Source organism: Mixophyes fleayi, chromosome 2 (genome assembly GCF_038048845.1).
Source record: "Mixophyes fleayi isolate aMixFle1 chromosome 2, aMixFle1.hap1, whole genome shotgun sequence".
Lineage (NCBI taxonomy): Eukaryota > Metazoa > Chordata > Amphibia > Anura > Limnodynastidae > Mixophyes > Mixophyes fleayi.
The window spans coordinates 71833981-71860870 of NC_134403.1; the positions used below are offsets into that span (position 1 = coordinate 71833981).

The 26890-nt window shown below is 38.9% G+C and overlaps 1 protein-coding gene across 1 annotated transcript in view; it reads right to left on the reverse strand.

Moving 5' to 3' along the window:
• Nucleotides 1–26890, reverse strand: part of PPP1R1A (protein phosphatase 1 regulatory inhibitor subunit 1A) — a 122736-nt gene that overhangs the window by 94878 nt on the left and 968 nt on the right. The window lies entirely within an intron of this gene.

Consider the following 26890-nt stretch of genomic DNA (forward strand, 5'->3'; position numbering starts at 1 on the left):
TTTCCCCATCTTGCAGTCCGTGTCAGTACTTTGCAAAGTCAAAGTGTAAATCTCATGTGGTAACTCTGGTGACAAAGGGCTCCTACACATACCCCTATGATTGTTCTGTCCACAGGGCATTAGGGAATGGGTGTCCCTATACGCCATGTTCCAGACATGGGTCCTCACAATGCAATAAAGACAAGTATGTGTGTGTGTGTCTACTCCAAAGGGGCAGAGATTGATGTGAATAACATCATACCCTCTGTGCAGCGTAGTTTAATATGATGACAATATATAAATAAGTCATAATAGTAATATAATCTGAGCAGCGCTGCATAATTTTAATCTTGCTATATAAACGATAGTAATAAAATATCACACAGGAGTATATTGTGTTTTGGCATCATTTCTACAAGTCTTTGCCCCTTCAGAGTGGAAAAGGTCCAGTTTTATTCCTGGGATAATCTCAACTTTTGGAGGCCAAATGAGGTCTGCTCTACCAAAAAGGTGTTGTGACATCATTGGAAAAGAATATCACATGGGGGGATCAAGGAGTTTTGGGTGTACCAGGGAGGGGAACACCCAAATATGTTTAAATACGAATAATGTAAATCAAGCTCAAGTATCAAAATAAGCGGCATCTTACTGGCTCATTTCTTGTGTTAACAGGCTTGTTCTGTATTTCACACTTATTTCCAATTTAAACAACCTGGGTTGAATTATTTAATTTATACTAAAATACCTTTAACTCTAGTTAAACAATGCAGCTCATGTTAAGGCATTTAGAAATAAGTGGGAAAGGCAGAACTAGCTGTATCACACTGAAAATACAATGATAAATTAAATATAAACATTATTTTAATTGCAGAACAAGTTTTTTTATTGCATCCCTAACAATTTAACCTTCATATCACTATGATACGTTTATTTTAGTTTTAGGTTGTATGTAATATTACATAAACTAAAAGTCCAATGCTTCCTGAAAGAACATTCATCCTTCAAGTGCTGACATGATCCAAGCATCAGTGATTCAATTAAGTCCGCAATTTCATCATCATCATCATCATCATTTTATTTATTTTTATAGCGCCATTAAATTGGATTTATCACATAAAACAACTCTCCTCATCTATTAGTTACCACTGTTCCACCTGACAAATCTGGTGCCCACTCAGCTACAGTGTCATTCTGCTCGAGAGACAGAGAAAACAATGTTACTGATTCTTTATTCCTGGCTTCCACTGTATTTTAATGTATTCACTTTGTTTACTGAGGTTTCTTCCTGAACATACTAAATACATCCAATAGGAAGCTACAGATAAAGGTGTTTCCTCTTGTATGTCCTAGTTTTTATGCAATTATTGTATCATTTTAACTTCAAAAACAGAAATGCTGCCCTAAAAGAACATTAATTCTGGTGAGAGAGCAGAGAATTTGAGCTTCTTCTGGACCTTTTGGTGCCCAGTGTAAACCTGAAAAATCACTTCCTCAAACTTTCAATTACAGAATTTTATTGGGTAAAGTGAAACTCCCTCAAAGGTGGTTCTATAGAGAGCCAGACCGAAACATCTGCCTCAAGCAGCATTATTGTAGAATGGATAGTAGAAAATTAATTATACAAATTTCAATTCCCTGCCTGTTACTAGGGTCTCCCTTAGTGATACTGCAGATTTAAAAAATAAAAACTAGCAATATTCATATATTTTAAAAAGCCCAAAAAAGAAAAAAGTTATTCCAATATGCAGTGGAAAGTGCACTTTTTCAGTGGAATCAGCCGTGGGTGGTCCTGTAATTATGATACCAGGGGCAGTTAGGCAGAAGGAATTTGGCAGTAAATTGTAGAGATATACAGTATATTGTATTCTATTTTTTCCCAATTATCTTAATTAAGGGTTTCTGCATTAGTGAATGGGGGCCTGATTCATTAAGGATCTTAACTTAAGAAACTTCTTATTTCATTCTCCTGGACAAAACCATGTTACAATGCAAGGGGTGCAAATTAGTATTCTGTTTTGCACATAAGTTAAATACTGACTGTTTTTTCATGTAGCACACAAATATCAACTATAAATTTCAGTGTATAAATAAGCTATCAAGTATTTGTGTGCTACATGAAAAAACAGTCAGTATTTAACTTATGTGCAAAACAGAATACTAATTTGCACCCCTTGCATTGTAACATGGTTTTGTCCAGGAGACTGAAATAAGACGTTTCTTAAGTTAAGCTCCTTAATGAATCAGGCCCTAGATCCTAAATGCAGCAGTGATTATTGTTTGTTATATTAAATATAATTAAATATATAAAATTAAATTAACATCTGGATTGTGCATGGTACAAGCAGGATGCCATTTACTGGTTAGGTCCACCACTGGGTTGGTCCAGTTTTTGGTCTAGGTGTAAATTTCTAATATGAAAGTCACCAGGTCACATAAGACAATTACCAGTAAAGTCTGACTTTGAACAGTAATTTTGGCATTTTTGTAAACTCTAGCCAGGTTATCAGCGTGAAATGTCCTTCCTGCAAATCAACTTTGGTAACCACTATAGCATAAACTAAACTGAAAAAACACATAAAAGTGGGACCACTTCTCTTTTTGTTTGAACAGAACTACACTCTATCGTATTTATGAGCCAACAAGAGGGTCACACCAATTTAAAAGGTTATTTAAAGGAGAAGAGACTACAAACATGATTAATGAAAATACAATCCTATCTTCATATAAGTAATGAACAAGTCAAGTCCAAGATGCTATTTTCTATATTTCGCATTTTAAAAGATGAAATAATTGAAGCTGAATAGTATAATACTAATCATGCAGTAGAAGTACAATAGAGGATTGTACAACAGGAAGGGAGTTAATCAGTACTCTACAGGTCTATCTCAGCCAGGGAATGTGCTCCACTTAAATCATGCACTTTAATTAAAGAAAGTACAATGTGCTCAGAGAAACGGAAAGGGTAGGGATCAGATATGGGAAGATGCTAAGCAATGTAACAAAGTGTGCTGGACAGCAAGAAGTGAGGGGATTACTGAGACCTGAGTGGAGGTGTGCAGGCAAATGCTAAAACTTTGTGAAGCAAATTCAATCTTAACCTTTTAGTACAAAATATTGCCACATAATATACAGATATTAGATATATTTATTACATACATAGGGTACTATTACAGGATTCAAATGGAAACGTGTCTTGAGATCCACTTGAATTTCAACTACAACCGGTTCTGAAAAAAACGTCTCTTGTTGAATATAGGTGTAGGTACGCTATGCTTATACACCACTTGCCGTATGTAGACAGACACAACACACTGCAGGATACGTCCAGTACATATGTGGAATATAACGTCCCAGCAAAACGCACAGAAAAAAAAAGTATTCAAAATAGTCATTAATGAAAAAACATTAATAACAATGAAAAAGTTTTAATTTTTTTCTCCATGAAATACATTTATCATAATGTTATTAATGTCTACTGTACATAAAAAGCTTTTTACAGTTGCTCTTGATTGTAAACACATATTCTAGCATGTATACACAGCCATCATCACTATCACTCAGAACTTACACCTGTAGCTGGTACAAGTGATACAACTGAAAGTTACGTACCTTAGAGATGCCCAAAGCATCAGACGCTACTTTGTGTGCTCGAGCTTGGCACACTCTTACTGTACATTGTATACACCCATTCCCCTCCCCGTTCTGCCCATGAAATCATAGGCTGTCATTTGTGCTCAAAGATGAACTGGATGTACTTGCGTTCACTGGCATTTAGTTCGTTTCTGGGAATGTGCAGAGCACTTTAACACAAAATATGGCACGTATCAGCATTTACATTCCTTAATGAATCAAATCCCTTGTGTCTTAAATTAATCATGAAAGTGAAGGGACATTGAGACTGTCTTTATGACGTGTTCCTTTATTTATTTTTTATATATTGGTCGAAATGCGTCTAGAACTGTGTATAAAGTGCATCTGGAAGATGGCAATGAAAGAACAGTATATTACTTATGCCTAGCAGAGTCGTAACTTAAGATTTTAACACCTGGGACGAGAAACAAAAATGCCGCCCCCCAAGTTCACAATTTCAGCCAAATGAACCTAACATATTAATAAACTATGCCTCCCTTCAGTGTTGCGTCCTGGGCAGTCACCCCCATCGCACAGCTCTAGTTACGGCTTTGATGCCTAGTTTCCCCCTTGGAGGACGTGTAAATGTAAAGCTCTTTTGCAGGAAGATAACTGTTCCTGCATAACGATGTGCATTCATGGGCTTAGCTCACACTCCCCCAGGAACACCGCCGATCCGCACAGCTTCTCCCATCAAAAAATGCAACATTTTGCCCCCCACACACATGCTACCACCCTGGCCTGAAAAACTAAGTATAAGCATATTTTACACTTTGGGAAATGATCTTTTATGAGATCTAAGGAGCTAAATCTACAGTTAGCAGACAGCAGGTATCCAGAGAAACTGGGAAGAGAAAAGCGTGATAGACATGGATTTGCCGTTCCCAGATATACACACAGGACCACAGGCTAAAACCTACCTGGGTGTCAGACATTTCACGGCAAATGAAGCATGGATTTTTAAAACACGTGTTTTCATTTTCTGTCTTTCACAAATTTTGTTTGCAAAAGAAGAAATTTATAAGACGTGTCTGAGAAAAGATACCGAAGAAACTAAATTCTCATTGTTCCAGAAACAGGTGGGTTAAGGAACTGTGAAGATAGATTATATTATCACATTAGTATAATATATCCCAGAAAGAAGAAAAATAAAAGGTGACAATGTTTAACACAATGATTGGTGAATTTTGAATAGCTTCTTCTCAGACATACAGCAGGGAGTAGAAAGTATCAATATTTTTAATGTACCACAAAGAATTGTACTGAGCTTAACCATCAACATTCTATTTTAGAACTTTGAAAAAGCCCTTTGTTCTGGAGAATCATTACTAAGTCAGACTCTTTCTAGTAGTACATCTGAACCCAGAAAACCTGTCACACATGTCCAACAGAAGCAAGATTGCAAAATGTTCAGTCAACCATATATTTCAGAGTCAACTGTTAAGTAAAACATTTAAGCTTTTCTGACAAACTAAGAACTATTATCAGTTTTCCTATTTCTTTTGAAAAGACTCAATGAAGGTGAAACATGACAGTAAAAGCTGCTGAATACTGTGGTTATCAAGGATATTTGTTAAAGGTTTTCAAAGTCAAACATCCGCCCCTCAGTTAATGTAATGGAACAGTCTGCTGGCAATAAGTATACATACAAAACAAATTCTACACATAATGGATTAGGGTTGTATGACGTAAAGAAAGGAAATAGATCAAGCAGATTTATGACAACATGCTTTATCACAGTTTATAAACCCCTTAATACCCGAATGTATATCAAACTTGCCAACTCTCCCGATATGTCAGTGAGACTCCCGAAATTCGGAAGGGTCTCACGGACTCCCAAAAGAGCTGGCAAATCTCCCGCATCCTGCTACTGTCACCACTAAATGACGCAATTCACGGTGAATCGCATCATTTTGTCCCCGCCCCCCGTGACAAAACGCCCCACCCCCTCCCGCCTTCCCGTCAGTCACGCCCCCTCCCGGAAAGAGCTTCGCGAAAGTAGGTAAGTATGATGTATATTATACCTGCACCACCAGACCATTGTCTGTAAAAAAGATAATAATAAACAAAAATGTTATTCCAGTAAATCCAACATATTTTATAATGGGATAACTTTTCAACTATTTTTTGCTCTACCCAGATGAATTTCATATTGTTGATGGGACAGACATAACATGAGAATATTGCAAAAAATATGCTGTTTTTTTTTTATTTTAAATGTATATTCAATATTTCCTCAAAGGTTACTTTTGCATGAATAGTATAATTGTTATCATTATAATTATGCAATTATAAAAGGGTGTGTAATACGGTAGCATTTTACTTTGCTTTTTATTTTATACAAGTTAACCCGTGCATGATACTCATGCATTCTAGTCAAATCAAACTAGGTGTTAAAAAGGTTCTTGTCATGCATTTGGGCCATAGCCCAGGCCTCCTCAGGGGAAGAGCGTTACTTCCCGACGTAAGCGCCCTTTTTTAACGTGGTTTTGTCCACATGCCACCACCTCATCATTCTTCTCCATCACCTCATCCTTCATTTTCATCGCCACATCTATCCAGATGTATATCCAGACACAGGGATCTCTCTCAGCGGTCCTGAGTATCACACTCCTCTCACTCTGTCACCCCCGGCAACCACCAACCACTCCCCACTGTCACCCCCGGCAACCACCAACCACTCCCAACTGTCACTTCTCCTTTAAGAAATATATATATATTTTTTTTAAATCTTTATAAACACTTTTAACAATTAACAAATTAAATTAACAAATTAAAAACATCTTAGTATACCAAATATCAGCCCTTTCTGAATTTTTTTTTCCACACACACTAAGAATTTAGTAGGTCAGTGTATAACTCTGCCCAGCAGGTGACGCTGCAGCTTGGTCTTATTTTTTCCACACACACACAGACAGACTAACACACGCCACTAGACATTTATATTATAGATATTATTCCATTTTTATTTTTAACCAGGGGCGACCTCGAGGAGGCACAGGGGCCACACTTGTTAATACTATGTAAACTAATAAAAAGTAGCAAACTAGCTGCATACATTCAGGGGTAAATTTATTAAAAATTGTGCTTGGTGGCGGTTTTAAACCGCTACACATGGCCGCCGGTTTAGTGCTCCAAACCGCCGCATACACTATAGGTCAGTTTGAGGCTGCGATGCAAAATGCTTGGTGATGTGCGGTTGAAAACAGCTAAACGCCAGCGGTTTGGTCAATACATTATTAAAAACGTGCCAGGAAATTCGCTTTTCCGCTGAAGATCAGAATGTAGGTGCTAAATATATGTCATTAAGACCATTAGCTCTGAGCTGGTGCAAACATCAAGGTCTTATGCGTAGTGGAAAAGTCTCCACAGCAAGAAAAGTCCATTCAATTTTATTTCAATAATCTTACTCTGAAAAAGGAAATAAAATCTTGTCTCTGAACTGCTCCCCATTACAAGAAATACCAGGCGCCAACTCTTTACTTTGAAGGAGCACCTTGTCTCCACCCAACTCCTCTCCTCTGCCTGCGTGATCTTCTGTTCTTCCATAAACGCTGCCATCTTGCTAAATAAACCCTTTTGCCTCAATGTAAACCCTGTTGCATTTCTGCAAATCAAGGCATGTAGCCGGTCCAGGACCGGTTTTGCACTGTGCAGCAACTGTTTTTCTCTACATAAATTATCTCCTAGAAATATACTTTTCCATTCTGGTTGGAGGCTGGATCTGGTCAAAGTATGACAGGTCTTAAGGATACATAGTAAGACAGTTGAAATCATGCAGCTAGTTAAGCACTGCAATTGCTTTAAACAAATTTGGAGGTCTATATATTATAGGACAAAAAGCCCTATTTTTACTGAAAACGAGTTTTCGGCAGAGATAGAGCTTCACCCCATACACCAAAGGGTCACCGCTACCGGTAAAGTTCGCTTGGTCATTTTTTTTAGTTTTCTTTAAATTTTAATCTATATTTTACTAATTAATTTGTATTATTATTACTTTTTTAATTTGTGGAACACAAGGTTCCACTGTGCATGCGTGAACTGGCTTGCGGGGTAACGCATGCGCAAATCCGCTCAGCCTGGTCCGGTGAAGCAAAAAATTAACTCTTACCACCCCGGGCCAATATCGCTGAAACTGCTCAGTTGTATTTTAGTACTAAATTATGGCAATAGATAATTCAAATAAGCCCTACCTCCATACATTAAAAAAACAGACCATTTTTTGCAGATGGTATAGTCCAGTGCTGCTCTTCTGCTGGCGTGTTTCATACAGGAAATTTTGTCAGTGTCTAGCTTGGGTGACTCTGGGAGTCAAGAAGAAGATGTACTTGATGAGAGTATCCTGATTTGTGGTTATACTAACAGTTTTTCTCTAATGCTGCTGGATTATTGGGTTTTGAAGCTTTCTTTCCAGGGCAGTAGAGCACCGCTGGCCGGAGAAGGGTTTGTAATCCGACATCTCAACTTGTCTCATCTGTTATTAATGGTGAAATTGTGGGCTGCTTGATAGACAGGGAAGTGGTATTTTGGATGGACAATATGGGATTATTTGATGTGATAAATAACTCTGGTAGTGCTGCTACTTTAGAGGTTTGTGCTGAGGTGTCTCGAGGTAAATGTGTGGTTGTTGTGAAACATTTGCCCAGAGTGAAGAATAATTGCAGATGCATTGACTAGTTTTCAGATAGAAGACTTTCAGCAGCAGGTTCCAGGGGTGTGGATGATCAGAGAGATTTGACCAATGTAACTCTAGTCCCTGATGGAAGTATCATCGAGTGCTTCCGGAAAGTACATGGAAAAGGTATTCTAATGCTTAGTTTAATTTGCTCTCAGAGGTGCTTGCTGAACCCTTATCATGTTTTGCTTGAAGTTGGGTTTTGTTTTAAAATGACTGCAGGAGTGTAAGCCTGTATATGTGGTTAAAGGTTCCTTGTCTGGTTTATCTATTTCCTGTATATGAGTGGTGGCTGCCAATATTACCAGACATCTGACTATGTAGAGCTCTTATCCGATGGCATAGGGACCATTCACAAGGTAACAGGAGGTTGGGCATTGAGATATGTTTTTTGCCATTTGAGATGACTTTGTTCCAGGCGGCCTTTTCAGTTCCATTTTGTGAGAGAATGTGAGTCTGAGTGAGTGGGGTTTGCATTTTTTTGGCGATCTATAACAGATCAACTGGGTAAGAGGGGCTGAGTTTTCCATTGTCTTTTTCCAGGGAGTAGTATATGTCTAGATGCCTTATGCCTTGTATCAGCATTTTACCTCAGTCTGGGGAGATCGGTAGTTTATTATTCTATCATAGGGATGGCATACCCTTGATTAGGGGTCAGTTTTGTAAGGTTTTGCGCAAATGTTTGTTGCATGTGAGTTTGAACAATAACTTTTTTATGTCTGACTTAATCCAGACGGATGGGGTACGTTTTGCGATTAGAATAATCCCGACAATAGTTATAGCAACATAAAAATAGCGATTACTATAAGAGCGACATTGAGGAAATACAGACTTACAATAATTCAGATAGATAATATGTCCGACTCGCCTGATACACGGCTGCTATAAATTGCAAATGTACAAAACTCCGCGAGTGGGATTCTCGCCACTTACAACGGGCAGAGATTGCCGGTTTTAAGGCAACAATGGGCAGACCCGCCGCATGTATACAATATACAGGCGGTGGGTCGTGGCCATTGTAAGTGATGAGAATCCCACTTGCGGCGTTTTGTACAGTCACAATTTATAGCAACCATGTGTCAGACGTGTCGGACATAGTGTCTACCTAAATTATGGCATTGTCTGTATTTCCTCAATGACGCCCTTATAGTAATCGGCATGTTTAGGTCGCTATAACTATTGTCGGGAATATTGTAATCGGAAAACTGACTACCACCAAACCAGATTAGGATGGCTTCCATGCTTGCAAGATTAGATTCAAGTGAGCAGGTAATTAAAGGCAATTGCAGGTAGTCCTTTGCCTGATATAGGTCACATGTCTGCTAATGTTCTCAACAATTGTTTTGGATAATTGTAAGTTGTCCATTCCCTACCCCTTAGTTTTTCATTTTATGTGTAGCACTAATTGCTGCTTAGATTGTAGAATATTCTTATGTGCATTGTGCTGAGAGGAAAGCAAAGGACAAACTGTATGAGCTAGGGTTGGAGTTAAATTCTGAAACAGTCCATGTGTTTTGGAATGGTAAGAGAGGCCTCCACTGGCCCCACTTAAGAGGAAAAAGTTGGTCTGAGTGTCCCATCCATCCTTGTGCAATTGGTAATGCCTTCGACATTTGGTACAGTGGTTATGTGTGCTGGGCTAACCACTAGTGGTATGGTCAGGGGTTGACTTTGGATTGGACCTATTCCCCCTTTCCCTTCAGAGGATTTTGTAGAAGACCCTGTGGCCAGTGTAGGAAGCTAGGGCAATGTGAGTGGTATAATGCTTTGTCCATGGCGGAGAATTGAGGTATAACCTGACCCTGTTGACTGAGCAGGTTTGGAAGTTCAGCTGAGTTTGGGGAAGGTGCTCATGCGTTAGGCTATTACCATCTGTAGGTGGGTAATCACCCAGTTTGATGGGGAGTACTTTTTTAATTTGGAATGAGTGAGGCAATTGCTAATAATTGCAGAATCCTGTAGGTGAAAATGGCAACCTAGCAGAGTTCTCTGATGTACTATTGCCACAGTGATCTGCTTGTTTACAGCCAGTAAATTGTACATTATGTTTATTTTATGTTAATTGTGTATTAAGTCTACTAATTTATTTGTGTTATTTTAAAGTCATTAAAAAGGTTGTCTGTTATGTTTGATATGTGGATAAAAGGGGGTAAATGTAAAGGGGCAGTGGCTCTTACATGTCCATGTTATAGTGAATATCTCCAATAAAATTAAAACAGGTGGATGGGATATAAACAATACAAATAAACAGAGAATATTATCCCAGTAATGAATTAAGCCTATTTTCTGGTCATTACTGTGGTCAGAAGAATGCAATTTCCATGACCTGAATTTATTACACATTATGAAGGGCCTCCTATTACAGGAACGCTGACATTTGACATTTAAAATAAACATTTATCTTGAAGGCTTCCTGTGATGTGCGCAATGAGAGAGAGGCTCAATTAGTCTTGGGTCTCCTCTCATGATACGGCTGAAAGGGCAGAAATGTGTAAAATATACCCAAGTCACAGGATTATAAATTTGTCAGTATTACTGAACTAGGACTTCTTATACTTCTGATATCAAATGCTGTAACACAGTTCTAGAATCCTATTGCAATGATTTCTGTTTCTCTATGCATAAGGAATCTGTGTTCTAGGGAAATAAGCATTCATTATTATTTTTTGGGCAAAACCAAGCCCTTGAAAAATCAGGATACATAGGATCCTTACAAAATACCATAATATAAGTCAAACACATAATTACAACTTAAAGCTTCACTTTGAAGAACTGATATATTAAGAAATAATCAAGTGCTGTAATTTTTAACTATTGTTTAAAATATGTACGTATAACAATTCAAGATACAGCTGGTAACAAGTATTCATATTATGAGTATTGGATGTGTCAAATACATTTCTCATGTGTGAAAAAATGCTAAGTAATGACAATGTTTTATCCCTTTGAAGCAACCTCTGAATATAGAGACAGTATTTGCATTTCAATCCCTATGTGTTGTGGGTAGTAGTCATGTTGCTGGTTATCTGGTCTATGTGCTCAGAAGACCTTAATGTCTGATATTTGCATCCTTGTAACCACAGGAGGGTTGCTGAATTTTAGCCCGGGGGGACAAAACTGGCCCAGTGACCCAGCCCAAGGTAGTCCACTATGGGACCGGCCCAGCAGGCAGATGCCCCCTTGTCCCCAGCCAAGCCCCTGCTTGTAACTAATGAAATCTACCCTTGGAAGCAATGGCTCAATATTGTCTCCAATTGTTCTTTGTCTACACTTTTCAACTCTAATGGGGTTAACACACATTTCCAAAAAGCATATCTAAAAATCAATGAAAAGCCAACAATTGTTCTGACCTTTGAGTCTAAACAGATGTTAAGCCTTCTGGATCAAAACAACTAAGAAATGTAAAACTAATAGAAAAAATATAGAAAGTAGACATGGGCAAATGAATTTGGCTGATTCTGAAATTCAATTTAAAATACATATACACAACTTCAAACTTTAAACATTATTTGGATAAAAGACTTCTCAAACCCCTTGGTTACCACTTTATTAAAGAAATAAAAACGCATTTTCTTCTTTTCTTTATTGATATGTCATAGTCCTGACCACAATTAAATGATCAAATGGGGGTCCCTGGGTCATCCCTTCACCGACAGCCAACTATAAGCGTTTCCTTGTGCTGGCCACTGGTGATTGGCTACATATGTGCATAACAACTACATAGCTTTATTCAGTGCTGACAATGCTGTGACATCAAGGTAGTATTCAGAATTCAAGTATGTCTATAAGGCCTGGTACCCACTGTCCACTAATACTAGTAAAATCATTAGTAAATACTAAGGGTGTGCACCGGCCACTTTTAGTGTTTTGGGTTTTGGGTTTTGGGTTCTGATTAGCTTGAGTTTTTGGGTTCTGATTTGTTTTGCCAAAACACCTGACGAAAGGTTTTGGTTCTGATTTAGGGTTTTGGGTTCTGATTTATTTTTAAAAAAGCATAAAAAGTGCTAAAATCCATTTTTTTTTTTTTTCCACTCCTACACTATTATTAACCTCAATAACATTCATTTCCACTCATTTCCAGTCTATTCTGAACACCTCACACCTCAAAATATTGTTTTTAGGCCAAAAGGTTGCACCGAGGTAGCTGGATGACTAAGCTAAGCGACACAAGTGGGAGGCACAAACACGTGGCCCAACACGTGGCAGGATCAGTGGACTTAAACAGCAGTACCACTGGACTTATACGGCAGGATCAGTGCCTTGCTTGCAGTCTCCTAGGTAACGCAAATAATCTGTACAAATATGCACACAGGGGCATGGCCAGTAAAGTATGGAACACATACTTTATGGATAAACAATGTCACTACACTTCATTCCTGTTGCATGAGGGAAAAACAGGAAAGTCAAAGGTGACAGGAATAGACTACAATTTTTAGGAGACCTCCTAGAATTCAGGAAAAGTTGAGAATATTTGTGCACAATAGGTTTCAGGTATGATTTGTTATAAAACGGAATGCAACAACCCCTCCCCCCCCCCTCTTCCCACACCATCACCACAAGACACACACACACAGACACATACACACACCTTTCAGTGGGGACTGTATCCTTCTAGTCTGCCCACACTATCTACAAGGGATAAACTCACCTACAAACATTTGTGGACACAAAGTGACCATATGGTCACTTCATTCATAAGAGTTTGCAATGGCATCATTACGTACTATTGATGTATTAAACACTACCTCTATGATACTATTCACTAACTATGATAACAATATTTCGTCTATGGATACAGAGAAACTACTTGAAAACAGAGCTAATCACACTGAGTGTTATAAAGTGTATTTCATATATGATGAGTAAATGATAACAATAAACATATCAAACCACCAAATCTGAACTCACCTCGCTAAAAAAATTATCCTCTCAGGATTAAGTTGTGCAGAATTGTATAAATCAAGCGCAGACTTCCCGAGCTCTGTCACTGTGCTGACTCTGTGCTTTGCCTCGGCTGCAGTGTACACTTCGCTGGAAGCCTGGCCCTCTCCTCCAGTCACAGTGTGAGATCCCTCCCCCGGAATCTGCATGCTCTACCAATCATTACAATTAAGGAGTGGGTGGAGTCGGATCTCGCGAGATCCGGCGGCGTGATGACAAGGTTTTGCCTCGTTCTGAGGTTCGTGATCGGTGCTCGGATCCGGGCTCGGATCGGCACTGTTCGGGGGGGTTCTGATTTACAAATTCCGGACCCGCTCATCTCTAGTAAATACACATGTCAAACATGCATGCTTTTGAAATGCATATGTTACTAGAATTAAAACTAGCGTTTGAAGCTCTCTTGGAACTCCCTCTAGGCTCCCACAATGTTTTATGCAGCGGTAGTATGATAACACTGGAAAGAATGGTTTCTAGTATTAAACCCATTTACTGTACATGTATTTTACTAATGTTAAAACGAATGGGTATAAAGCATATTCATATTAATTTGACTGTTTAGCGATTATGGGCCTGATTCATTAAGGATCTTAAATGAAGAGGTATCTTATTTTAGTCTCCTGGACAAAACCATGTTACAATGCAAGGGGTGCAAACTAGTTTTCTGTTTTTCACATAAGTTAAATACCCACTGTTTTTTCATGTAGCACATAAATATCAACTTTAAGTTTCAGTGTACAAATAAGCTATCAAGTATTTGTGTGCTACATGAAAAAAACAGTCAGTATTTAACTTATGTGCAAAGCAGAAAACTAGTTTGCACCCCTTGCATTGTAACATGGTTTTGTCCAGGAGACTGAAATAAGATACCTCTTCATTTAAGATCCTTAATGAATCAGGCCCCTTATTATTTGATTTATTCATGGAATGGTCTCAGCAAAAACGTGCAGTGGCACAGACGTTATTGAAATTACATAAGATCCTGGACTTTTATTGCACAATCACAGCATTAGTTTTGGAGGAAAATGTCCTGGAAATGTTTGTTGGAAATACCCATTTTTGTTGTTGCAGTGAAATTCTGCAAAGTTGCTATGAGTTTAAAAACAGCTATATTTATTAAACCAAACTATACTAAAGATTATACTTTCATTTGATAAGCAAATTAATCTATATAGTAATAATGTATTTATGTTGGAAGGTGTTACTGGAGTGCTGCATTTTGTTGAGCAATTGGAAAAAACACCTGGATCAAAAGTGGACTTTTTCCAGAATCCATAACACAGAGAAAAGCATTGGCAACACGTTGAATAAAAACATGTTTCCCAGGACAAATAGGTTTGTTTTAGAAGCATACTTGTCACTTTAGGTAATATGTCACAGCTCATTGACGCTCCTGCCAGTCCCCCAAGAGAGAGCTGTAAATGAGGCTTTGTGAGGTGATAGATGAGGATTTTGAACATCCAGATCTGTGTAGTTACAGTTGATGTAGACATTTATTTGGAGAAATGGCAATCACTTAGTTTTTCTCTAGCCCCTTAACAGTTTTAACATCTGTTTTTCATAATGTTTTGTTTCTGTTTATGTCATAAAACTTCTGGGTGAGGACATTTTCAGCTAATGTTCTATTCATGAGTTTAATGTATGACAGCGATACATGCATACTTGCCTACTCTCCCAGACATTCCCGGGAGACATCCACATTTTGGGGAGTTCTCAGGAAAGTAGGCCATCCTCCCAAATCCTGCACCACTTATTTTGTAGCTAGGCTGAGCACTGATGCAAATCATATCATCAGGGCCATACCCTCTACTGCACAATGACGTGAATTGCATCATTGCACAGCTGGTAGGCCTGCAGCCTGTGATGATGCATCATGTGCTCCACACTTCTCCTCTTGGACCACCAGTCTAGGAGTTCCCAGAGGGAAGGTGCAAAAAGTAGGCAAGCATGTTCACATACAAAAATTGGATTAATGAACAAATGCACAATTATGATAAATCTTGGTACTTGTCACAACTAACCCTCACATGAGCCTGCGCAACATGTGTGACATAGGGTTAATAACAACAAAACCACCTGATTTGTCTAAAAATTATTCAAATCCCTATTTAATTATATATCACATTCAATATTAATTGTCCAATACTGCAACCACCAAGATTACATTCCAAAGATAACACTTTGTGGAAGATCTTTGGTTCTTTCTGACTTATATCCCACATCAATGAGAACTTAAATTAACCAGAGAAACAAAACAATCCCCTGTATATTACCAAGCCATCTAGCACACAAATCCCTTAAGAACACAAAGACAGAACATCATTAAATAGAGATTTAAAGTGATGAAAAATGTCTCAATGGTTAAGGTATAAAAACATATAATAAAATGCCATACAGTAATTTGTAATTATGCAAACAAGCTTCTTAAAATAAAAGAAAAAACAACAGTCACATACAGTCATGTGATCTGTTGGTCTCATTGAACACAGACATCTCAATCAGATTGACCACTACAAAGACTGACAATAAATAACAGTTTTTCATGGTGTTTAAACACATTATTTTCCGCATGCAGCCCCTCTTCCCTCTTCATGTTAGCTCACTTAAAGAAGTTCTTTGAGTGGCCATTGCTAGTGAATAAATCTAAAAATGATGATAATTATGATATCTTTCCTCCTCATCATCATAATATTACATTCTATAAACAACCCATACATTTACACACTGATGCATATGAAACATGAATATGAGATATTAACTATTTGAGTCAATTGATCATTTCTATACTTTTGTTATGAATTGATCTCTCAGCTCGTCATATGTCATGAGCCTATTTGTATTGATTATAAAAACATACAGAGATATATGGAAGTAGAAATAATGGACAATATTTATTTGAAGTATACATTTCCTATGTGAAACATAAGAAGTGAAAGTGACCACGCTATACCCTAGTATTTACTGGGCCACAAAGCCTTATCTTACAGGCAGTTGGGGGAGAGATTCAGTCTATCTAAGAAAAAAAATCCCTTTACAACAAGACATGGGCCACAGCAGGGCAATAGGTATATATATATATATATATATATATATATATATATATATATATATATATATATATATATAATTTTCTTTCTTTTTTTTTAAACTCGGGAGTAGGCCATCATGTCTGCTAATACCGAACCATTTCTGGTGGCAAGCTGGCACAACAAGTTTTGTTGCCCCACTCCATCAGCTCTAGGAAGTTTTCCTTTTTAATTAAAAACTAAAAAACACACAATAAATAAGGACTTTACTTTCTTTACAAAATGCATCTATGCACCCTCCCTCCATATATCCGCTCCCTGCTGCGCCCAGGTGTAGGTAAAGAAAAGAGAGCCAAGGATAGCAGATTTTCAAAGGTGTCACTCATGGTATTTTCCTACTTAGTTTTTATACAGCTTTTCTTGTGCTGGGATAGGAGAGCAGGCCTCAAGGTGTAGAAATGGCTACCAGCATACACAAAGGGTGGTGGAGAATTAAACCAGCAAAAACAGCCATGGTGGGGGGGGGGGGGGCAACACAATTAAATCTCAGACTAACCCTCCCTCCTGCCTGTCTTGACACTCATCATCAGGGAATGACTGCCAACTGTGATGCAAACACATGAGGGCCGCTTGCTTGAAATTTGAATTAATTCTCTATGCGTGTTTCTGTTATCTATTGCGCTCAAGGACCACACCAACAATTTCTTGAACGTTTCTCTGTATGGATCCCTCAATTCTTTTCTTCCAACATCCCCACCATCGTCATGGGTGATGTTAACATTGATAATTCACTTTTTCTACCCTCTCTCTAAAACTACTCTCTCTAACTTCCTTTCTCGGCCTCTCTCAGTTGATTGAATTCTCTACTCATCTGGATGGCCAGTGCTTTGATCTTGTTTTCTATGCTCTGTTCCTGATTTCCTAAACCATCATCATCATTTACTTATATAGCGCAACTAATTCTGCAGCGCTGTACAGAGAACTCATTCACATCAGTCCCTGCCCCATTGGAGCTTACAGTCTAAATTCCCTACTATAGACACACACTCACACAAAGACAGACAGAGAGGGAGACAGACAGAGAAGGAGAGACTAGGGTCAATTTTCGTAGCAGCCAATTAACCTACCAGTATGTTTTTGGAGTGTGGGAGGAAACCGGAGCACCCGGAGGAAACCCACGCAAACACAGGGAGAACATACAAACTCCACACAGATAAGGCCATGGTCGGGAATTGAACTCATGACCCCAGTGCTGTGAGGCAGAAGTGCTAACCAATAGGCCACTGTGCTGCCCACTCCTTTCCCTCTTTCAGATCATCACCCTGTCAGCTACAAGCTCTCCCCCACTACTGTAACCTCTCTGCTGTCAAACTCTACCAAGTCTCCTCAAACCCGCAGAAACATTAACTCTATTACTTTTCAACAGCTTTGCAACTCTTTCCAACACCTTCTCTTCCCAATTTCTACATTCTTCTCCCCTGATTTGGCAGCACCTCAACCCTCACAACAGCCCTTGATAAAGTGGCTTCAGCGACTCTCATACCCTGTGTTGACATCGATGTCAGCTGTGGCGCGATAAAGTAACACAAAATCTTCACTAAATCTTCAAAAACTTTCTCGTAAAGCAGAGTATCACTGGAGTAAATCTCATATCTCTAATGATTTCCTCACATATACGGCTATTTACCACTCCTATCGAAATGCTCTGACAATCACTCATCTCTGCTTAGTCTTCTAACCCCTAATGCCTTTTATTTTTTTAATGTTCTCATTTCAAAAACTGTGTCATAAACAGTGTATACAAAAAGGAGAGGAAAATATAAACAAGATCAGTCTGTTGACATAGTGCAAGAACAAGTACACAGCAGATAATCAAATCATTGCAATTCTTTAACAACTTATGTGACATATAATTACAAAATGGACATGAAATTAGGAAATGGGGTTTTTGAGTTTTGTGTGAGGTGGAGGATTGGGGCTTGGGGTTGGAGGGAAGGAGAGGGGGAAAAAAAGGAAGGGGAGGGAGGGAGGTAGTGTCTTAATCAAGAAATATCTGGGCCCCAAAAGCCTTTTTAACATGTTTAAATCTCTTCTCAACCTTCCCCCCCAAACCTTCTGACTACTATCAGTGTACAAGATCTTGCTTCCTACTTCAAGAACAAGATTGATAGGATCCAACTTGATATGGTATCATCTTCCTCAACAAATAACCAGCTCAATTCATTCCCGGCACCCTCTGACTCCCTCTCTTCATTTGATTCTGCAAATCTAGGTGAAGTATCTACTCTCGTCTTATCTTCCTACTCTACTACCCGTCCTCTTGATCCCATTCCCTCACAAATCAGTAGATCCCTGTATCCTCTGCTCATCCCATCCCTAACTAAAATCAGTATTCCCTCTCCCTCTACTGGTATCTTTCTGTCATTATTCAAACACGCAGTGATTACTCCTATTCTGAAAAAAACAAAATTCCGGACCAATTTCTCTCTCAAATTATCATTCCACCTCTCAGCTTCCATGCCCCTCTAAGCTTCTCGAGTTCCCGGTACTCGCCTCACATACTTTCTTTCCTCACAAGACCTAATGGATCCTCTTCAGTCAGACTTTCATTCTCAACACTCCACTAAGGTTGTCAATGATTTGTTCACTGCTAAATGTAAATGCTATTACTCAATTTTAACTCTCCTGTATCTCCCTGATGCAGTTTACACTGCTGACCTCTGTTTTTCTGGGACCACATCTGCTCCGCTTCCTTTATCAGTTGGAGTACCACAATGCTCAGTACTAAGTCCTTGCTGTTCTCTATCTATACCACTTTTCTTGAAAAACTAATAAGCTCCTTTGGACTTCAGTATCATCTCTATGTGGATGATACACGCATTTATCGATCCTCTACTGATCTCTCACCATCTGTGTCGGCCCGCATTACTGACTGTTTTTCTGCCATTGCATCTTGGATGTCCTCTTGTCAACTCTAACTCACTCTTTCAAATACCGAGTTAATAATATTCCCACCTGCCAACAGACGTTACCTACCTGACTTTTCTATTTCTGTTAACAACATAACAATATATCCACCTCACAAGCCCACTGTATATGTATGATTGTAATAGGATGGGCCGCGTATGCAATCCTGCCTGTTGATGGTTCGAACCGGCTGGGCTTACTTTACCACCGTTCCCTTTCATTATCCCAAATGTGCCCTGTTGCCACAGTAGGAGGGGCTTACAAATGCTGCCACCACTGGGCTCCTTACCGGTATCCAGAACCTGTTTCCTTCTGGGTAATTAACGCTGTGAGTGTACCCCGTTACTGGTGTACCTGGGCTGGTACTCCTGATTTCTTCCTATAAATCAGGGTTGCTGTGGATGGATCCTCCCTGGCCTATCACACTGGGCAGAGTTACTGGGTAGCGGGCCGAACGGTGGTACTGGATGCTCGGTCCAAACCTCAGAAACAGCCGGGAACGGATTAGATTTTGGATCTAATTGGTAGGTCACAAGATTTTCATCATGGAAGATGTTTTCAAGCAGGTCTTTGAAGCAAATGATGTTTATTTGCAGTCACACTGATTGAAGGTAGCATTGATCAGGTCACATGGAACCAGAAGAACAATTTTCAATACAAGACAGTGCTTTTTATACAGATTTGAACACAGCCTCACAAGCTAAGCCAGCCCCCTTGAGGTCTGAGCTATTTTTAGAATCAGGATGCAAATTGTTTCCCCGAACATGGATTTACATGCAATGCAAAGCTACCAATATTTACACTTATCTGTGATATCCTAAAACTTGCTGTGATTTCCTGCGTTTTGTGCTGTGTACAATGTTCAGACAGGTTCCAACACCCTGGACAAAAGGCCACACAGTAACGACCCCCTGCTGGGCCTTCAGCCAGAGCGGACATTTGACACTTCATCTCAAAAGACTTAGTTAGCATTTCCTGCTATCAGACTCCTTCCCCACATATGCTTAATTGGAGATTTCTTCTAGCAATGTTAAAAACAAAAAACTAATTTTCTCCCTTGGTCTCAGAAATAAAGATATTTCCTTTCCCAAAATACACATAATATCAAAAATAAGGGGGAGAGTATAACTAAGTGGTCTTGTAAGCAGTGTCCTTAGCCCAGTGTCTTAATTTATATCCATGTACGTTTCCATATATTTTAAATATAAGGCTAATAGTTGCAAATTGCTGTATGACACAATTTACTTTAGTGGCACAATTCCCTTCTTTGCATCGACAGTATTTCTAATGTAGTATGTTTCATACGTTCCCATTCAGCCATTTATATGGTATTGGAATGAAAGCATAACAGCAACATAAAAAACACCTTTATAAAAAAACTCATCTTCATTTTGGATTCATTTTCATGTTAGATGAATGATATATGCATGAAGAATGCAAATGTGAATGAGTCATGAAGTCAGCTCCCATAGTATAAAGTACATACATTACCACTGATATGCCCACAGTATACAATACAGCGTCTCTGCTCACAGTGTATACAGTGTAACTCCTCATTAAACCAGAGTATTCTACAGGAAACTGTCAGACTATGTCCGACAACTAAAGCTTAGAAGATATTAGACCATACAACAGGGCAATGATCCTAAGCACACCAGCAAATCTACAACTGAATGGCAGGAAAGGAATAAAATCAATGTTTGTAATTCGATGATAAGGCTAATTTTCTGTCGCCACAATTTATCACTTGATCACTTAACACTGCAATTTGTCAATACTCAGCTCCCTGGGTGACAGTGGCTTAGAGTGGTAACAGTTAACTTGCCTCTTCACTGGTCCAGTCACAGGAGATCGGTGCAATCGAGACCTGGCTAGTAGCTCCATTGCATGAGCAGTGGAACTGGAAGCTCAGACTTGGGCTTTCAGTTTTACTTTGTAACAATAAAAATTAAATAGATATTAAAAATAGAATAAAAATATAAAACAATAAAAATATATTTTAAAAACTATTCCCAATATAAAAGAGCTTTATACAAAGAATAACAGAAATTGGCGATCCTTGTTAACCCCTTCATCACTGAGGTTTTTCCGCACCAATGAGCTGAACCTATTTTGGTACTTTTTTGGCTGATCACATTCTAGCTTCAATGTCATTTAAAAGAGCAGACTATCCTCTCTCAAATGAGTGGGTCCAAATTTTGTTTTTTAAGCCAGGATGGGGGAAATTTGGACATTGAAAAATTCCTCCCCCTTTTTATTTAATTGAACTCCTTCAGCACTAAGGAAGAGTGGGATTGGTCCTTAGCACATTTGAGGTATGTTTTCTTGATGTTCCACTCATCATTAGAATTGAAGGGGTTAAATAGGATTGGGGAATCTAATGTCAGTGGAGATATGGCAAATGTTACAAATGCTCGGAGAATCGTGTCACTGGCCCTGCCCCCTAAACTGTCATCACCATTTTTGGCCTATAACAGTGCGGGGGAACGGGCCACAATGACACCTGAATCGCGTCACTAAGCCCCGCCCTCTCCTTTTAACTTACTGAACTGGCCGGGATCATGGAGGCTGTCCTGCTCTCCCGGGAGTCCAGGAGAACACCCAGAAATTCGGGAGTCTCCCGGCCATTCCGGGAGAGTAGACAACTATTGTAAAATCATGTAAAATATAGGGATGTGCACCGGCCACTTTTGGTGTCACATGTTTTGTGTTTTGGATTCGGATTTGCTCGAGGTTTTGGGTTCGGATTTGTTTCGCAAAACACCTGACGAAAGGTTTTGGTTTGGATTTATTTTGAAAAAAACATAAAAAGTGCTAAAAACCAGTTTTGTGGGGTTTTTTTTCACTCCTACGCTATTATTAACCTCAATAACATTCAATAACAATCATTTCCACTAATTTCCAGTCTATTCTGAACACCTCACAATATTGTTTTTAGGCCAAAAGGTTGCACAGAGGTAGCTTGAGCACATAATGCCAAAAAAAGAGGTACAAGATGGAATTGTTCTGGGCCCTCCCTCCCACTCCTCGCGAGATTCGACGCGAGACTTGGACGACAGAGCCTCATTTTCATTTTTTGCCCGCCGGAAATATCCGAACAGTGCTCGGATCCCGTTCGGATCCGCACTGTTCAGGTGGGCTCGGATTAGCGGAATCCGAGCCCGCTCATCTCTAGTAAAATATCCTGACATGTTATATCTAGTTTCAAAAGAGTGTGCACTTTCTCATTCACATGAATGTAGCAGACCACAAAACTATAATAAAGGTGGGGGTGGAACACATATTTTTGTTTTCCACCTTTACGACACAATAGAATTTAAATGTAAAACTATGAGAATACTATGAATGCAATAATATATATAAAAACGCAATATTGAAAAAACACAGTGAAATAAATAGCTTACAAGCTCAAGGGACCTTACATGTGCAAATGATTAAATAACAAAAGTCAAATGTGCTCATCTACTGAAATTCTCAGCACAATTGAAATTAATTGCATCTGCCCCTGAGGCATACATGTATGTTCTGTGAAAACTGGAGTTTACAGTGCTGTAGATAAACTGTAGATAAAACACAGATAGTTGCAGCAACATTCATAGTCCTTAGCATTTGTGCCAATATTGTCTATATATTGAAATAAGCAAAGCAACCCTGTCTTGGTTTGCACAAATTTAATGATTTTAAGACAATAGTTTGATTCACAAATCCTTTATCAATGGCTCAAATTAAAAATGGTATAAAAATTTGTTTTAAGCCATTTTTCTTCAGATTCTTCATTTTGTTGTTTGCTTTTCCTTTATAGCAATAAAAAGTTACCAAACTGTCAGGCGCTGTCCCGCTGTCTCCTCGGGACGGTCGCCTGCGTTACCGCCCGGCGTGGTCTTCTGCGCATGGGTTGCTAGGCAACGGGACGCTATTGGATAATCGCGGCTTCAGCTGAGAACAGCACTGCCTCCCACTACATTTCTATTGGCCCCCTGGACTTTAAGAGGCACTTCCTGTCACTACACCTGTGCCAGAGTATCAGGTCTCACTCTTCTCCTTCTCCCCCCATGTGTCTGTTTTTTCAATAATGCTTTGGCTTGTGTCTCCCCCCTCCCTTATCCCCATCCAACCCGTTTCCCCATCACTGTTTCAAGTTTTGTTGAAATGTCTTGCCCATACTTGCCTACTTTCTCATAGCTCTTTCTGGGAGAGGAGCATGACTAGAGGGCAGGAGGGGTCGGGGCGCGGCCAAACGCATTATTTTGGCCACACCCCCCACAACAAACCGGCATTTCCATCGTGGGGGGCGTGGCCAAAATGACACAATTCACCACGAATCGCGTCTTTTTGGGGTGCCAGTAGCGGGATGTGGGGGATTTGCCAGCCCTCTTGGGAGTCCGTGAGACCGACCTGAATTTCGGGAGTCTCCAGGACATTCCGGGAGAGTTGGCAAGTATGGTCTTGCCTTAATTTATGCACCTTTCCCTACATTTGTGTCTGTCTCTCAATAAAGCTCTGGGCTTCTGATCCCCCCCCATCCCTTTTATCTATCTTCCCCTCACAACCTTTATTTGAAACTGTTATGTTGTTTAAGTTTTGCATGGTTAGTGCACTACTTGATATATAGTATAGGATGTCATATCTTTTACCTTATGTCTTGTATTGTACTATAAAGTATGAATGATTATGTTTCATGGTGTACTGCAGGTGCAGGCTGGCAGATATCAGCCCAGGGGGGGCGCACAGGCGGCCGCATCTCATGACACGGGATTTTTTTGTACCTCTATACAAAAGATACTTTTTCAATCAAAATAGGTTGAGGGCTGATTACCTGGAACCTTTATGTCTAGAAAGTCAGAACTAAATGAATAGTACTGAGCAATATGTTGGCACTATATATATTATGAATAATAATGTTAAATAAATTCATTGCACAAGTATTACAATTAAGGAATATTATTAATTACTATTATAATTATTAAGAACTAGAATTATATGGTTATTTTGATTTGACAAACAGAATGATAGAATAGTGTTTTCTTACACAATCACTGCTATATTTGCCAGCTTGTTTGATCTTGTGCATATAGTGCCTTGAGGGATTTCTCCTGTAATAAACTTGTTATAGTGAGATGTTCTTTGAAGGGAAGCTAATTAGAACAGTGAGAATGAGCTCTGTGAAAAGACAATGTAGACTTCTTCCATTGTTTGCAAGTTACTTGAAGCTGAGTTTTTTGGGGGAAATGCCAGAATTGAAATTATTATAATTATAGTAGACCTGCAAACATGAACTATGTCATGTTAGCAATTATTTCCAAAAAAGTCCACATTTGATTTATTTTATCATCATCATCAACATTTATTTATATAGCGCCAGCAAATTCCGTAGTGCTTTACAAATGGGGACAAACACAGTAATAAACAATACTGGGTAACACAGACAAAGAGGTGAGAAGGCCCTGCTCGAAAGCTTACAATCTATAGGTCAATGGGAGTCAGTTTTTTTTTCATGTCAATATACGCCAGCTTCATTTTCGTAATTGAAAACTTTCATTGCTGTCAGCTGTGTTCCGAAGATCAGAGCTGGACAGAGCATTTGTGGAGGGATCATGTGATGCCTCCCTGTCACATGACTCAACTTCGTTTAGTGCACAGTAGGGTTCTCAGTGCGCATGCCCAAGCTTTTCGGTCCGCGCATGCGCACAGGGGATTAAAGGAGGAATGAAGATGCAATCCCGAACGCTTGCATAAAGAAGCAGTGGTAAGTAAGTTTTTTACTTCACATGAACAGCAGTTTATCTGAACTGCTGTTCCTGAGTAGGTATTTTGATAAATATGAAAGATAGTTAAATCCTTATCACTGCGATAAGGATTGAAAACTATCTTTCATATTATGCTGTGCTACATACATAGGGGCACTAGTGAGATAATTCTCCATATTGTCAGTGGCCTTAACTGCAAATGAAATAAAGGACACAGATTTCACAGAAATGTGAATAATGAAAAAATAATTGCCCCCGTTAGTTTTGTAAAACAGAAATAAAAAAGTAAAAAATACAAACTTTCCTTTCTGGTATTCATTGCGGCTTTCGAGATAGAAATCTGCTGTTAAGGAAATAATAGGTCTGCTTTAAAGCACAGTGTAATTGGATGCAATTGATTTTGCTCTCTGCCTTTCTCTTTTTCAATATGTTAATAAATCACTAACAAAAATTCAGTGCAGTTCTAGTGCAAATGTCATTATCATTTACAAGAAAGATATGTCTTTAAAATTAATTAGGATATTTGCCTTATATGTATATACTCACAATATCTGAAACACAAAAAATGTAAGTGCAAATGGACTCTAAATTATTGTGAATCCTTAAAGACACTCTATTAAATAAGCCACAGAGCGGACATCACTTAGAAAGCAAAATGCGTTAGCTTTGCACAGGTGTGTCCATATGGAAGGTCCAGAGCACTACAAGGTACAACATGCCTACTTTCCAGTCTTTAGAGACACCTATACAAACTGTTTATGGGGAGGTGGGATATCTGAAATGACGCACTGTGATAAAGTCACATCAAACATCAACCTCCTACCAATTTACAACCACATCTTTGATTGAATTAATCCTTTCAACTTTTCATCAAGGATACTGTACAGTTTAGTCTCATATGTAGAGGAAAGTAATACTAACAGAGGTGGAAAACTGGGACTGCCTTTATTCCACGAGTCCCCTTTCTGTGTTTATATTTTTTTATGAACATTGCCCTAAAAGTTTCTCAGTTGACATGCAAATAGATGGTGCAAACTGTGTCCCATTAAAAGAATAAAAATCTCCACCAGCTCTTAGCTGGTGCAATAATCATGTGTTGCTTTTTCAACATAGCAAAGAATGCACATAGATGTGTGTAGTCCCCATTCCTTTACACATTTCTAGAATCACACTGTAAATCGTATTTGTGCATGGCTCCACAAAATTAGGCGCACCAAAGCACTTACTCCATCCTTAGAAGAGAATGGTTAGCTCCACCCAAATTCTACCACTGGCTGATGCAAACTTCTTCTCTGCCATAAACGCACTGGCAGATCCAGAGTGGGGTGATCGGGGCAATCGCCCCCACCTCCTAGCAGCAATCTTTATAACATTAAATTGCATTGGAGAGGTCCAATTATCTTGAGGGGGGGGTGCAACCAGGACCAACCTAGCAGAATGCAGGAGGGATGTGGATATGCAAAATTACCCATTAAAAAAAGTCTAGGTCTGCCCCTGCATAAATTATGACATTTTCTTTCGCAACCAGAGACTAGTGTCAGAAATCTAGGCACATCAGCACAAATCAAGGTGCACTCTTTTCACCAAAGGATTGCACTCAATCTCTGTAATTGTGCTGTTTATAAATGAAGCTCATTGTTATTAGCTGCAGTGAAAATACAAATTAAAATATAACTACACGTAGTTTACAAATTCTTTCTTCCAATACTTAAGTCTGCCTTTTTAAAAATCATACAGCTCATTGAGACTCCACATCAATGAAAAAAAATAAACATTTTAGCATGTTTTACACTGACAGTGAGAGATATCAATCCAGATGCAAAGTACCATCAATGCAAGATACCTACATAGACATGGTTTTATTTCTGAAGATATATGCTTTAAATACATAGTGCACTTTCACCATAATTAATTTATATATATAATAA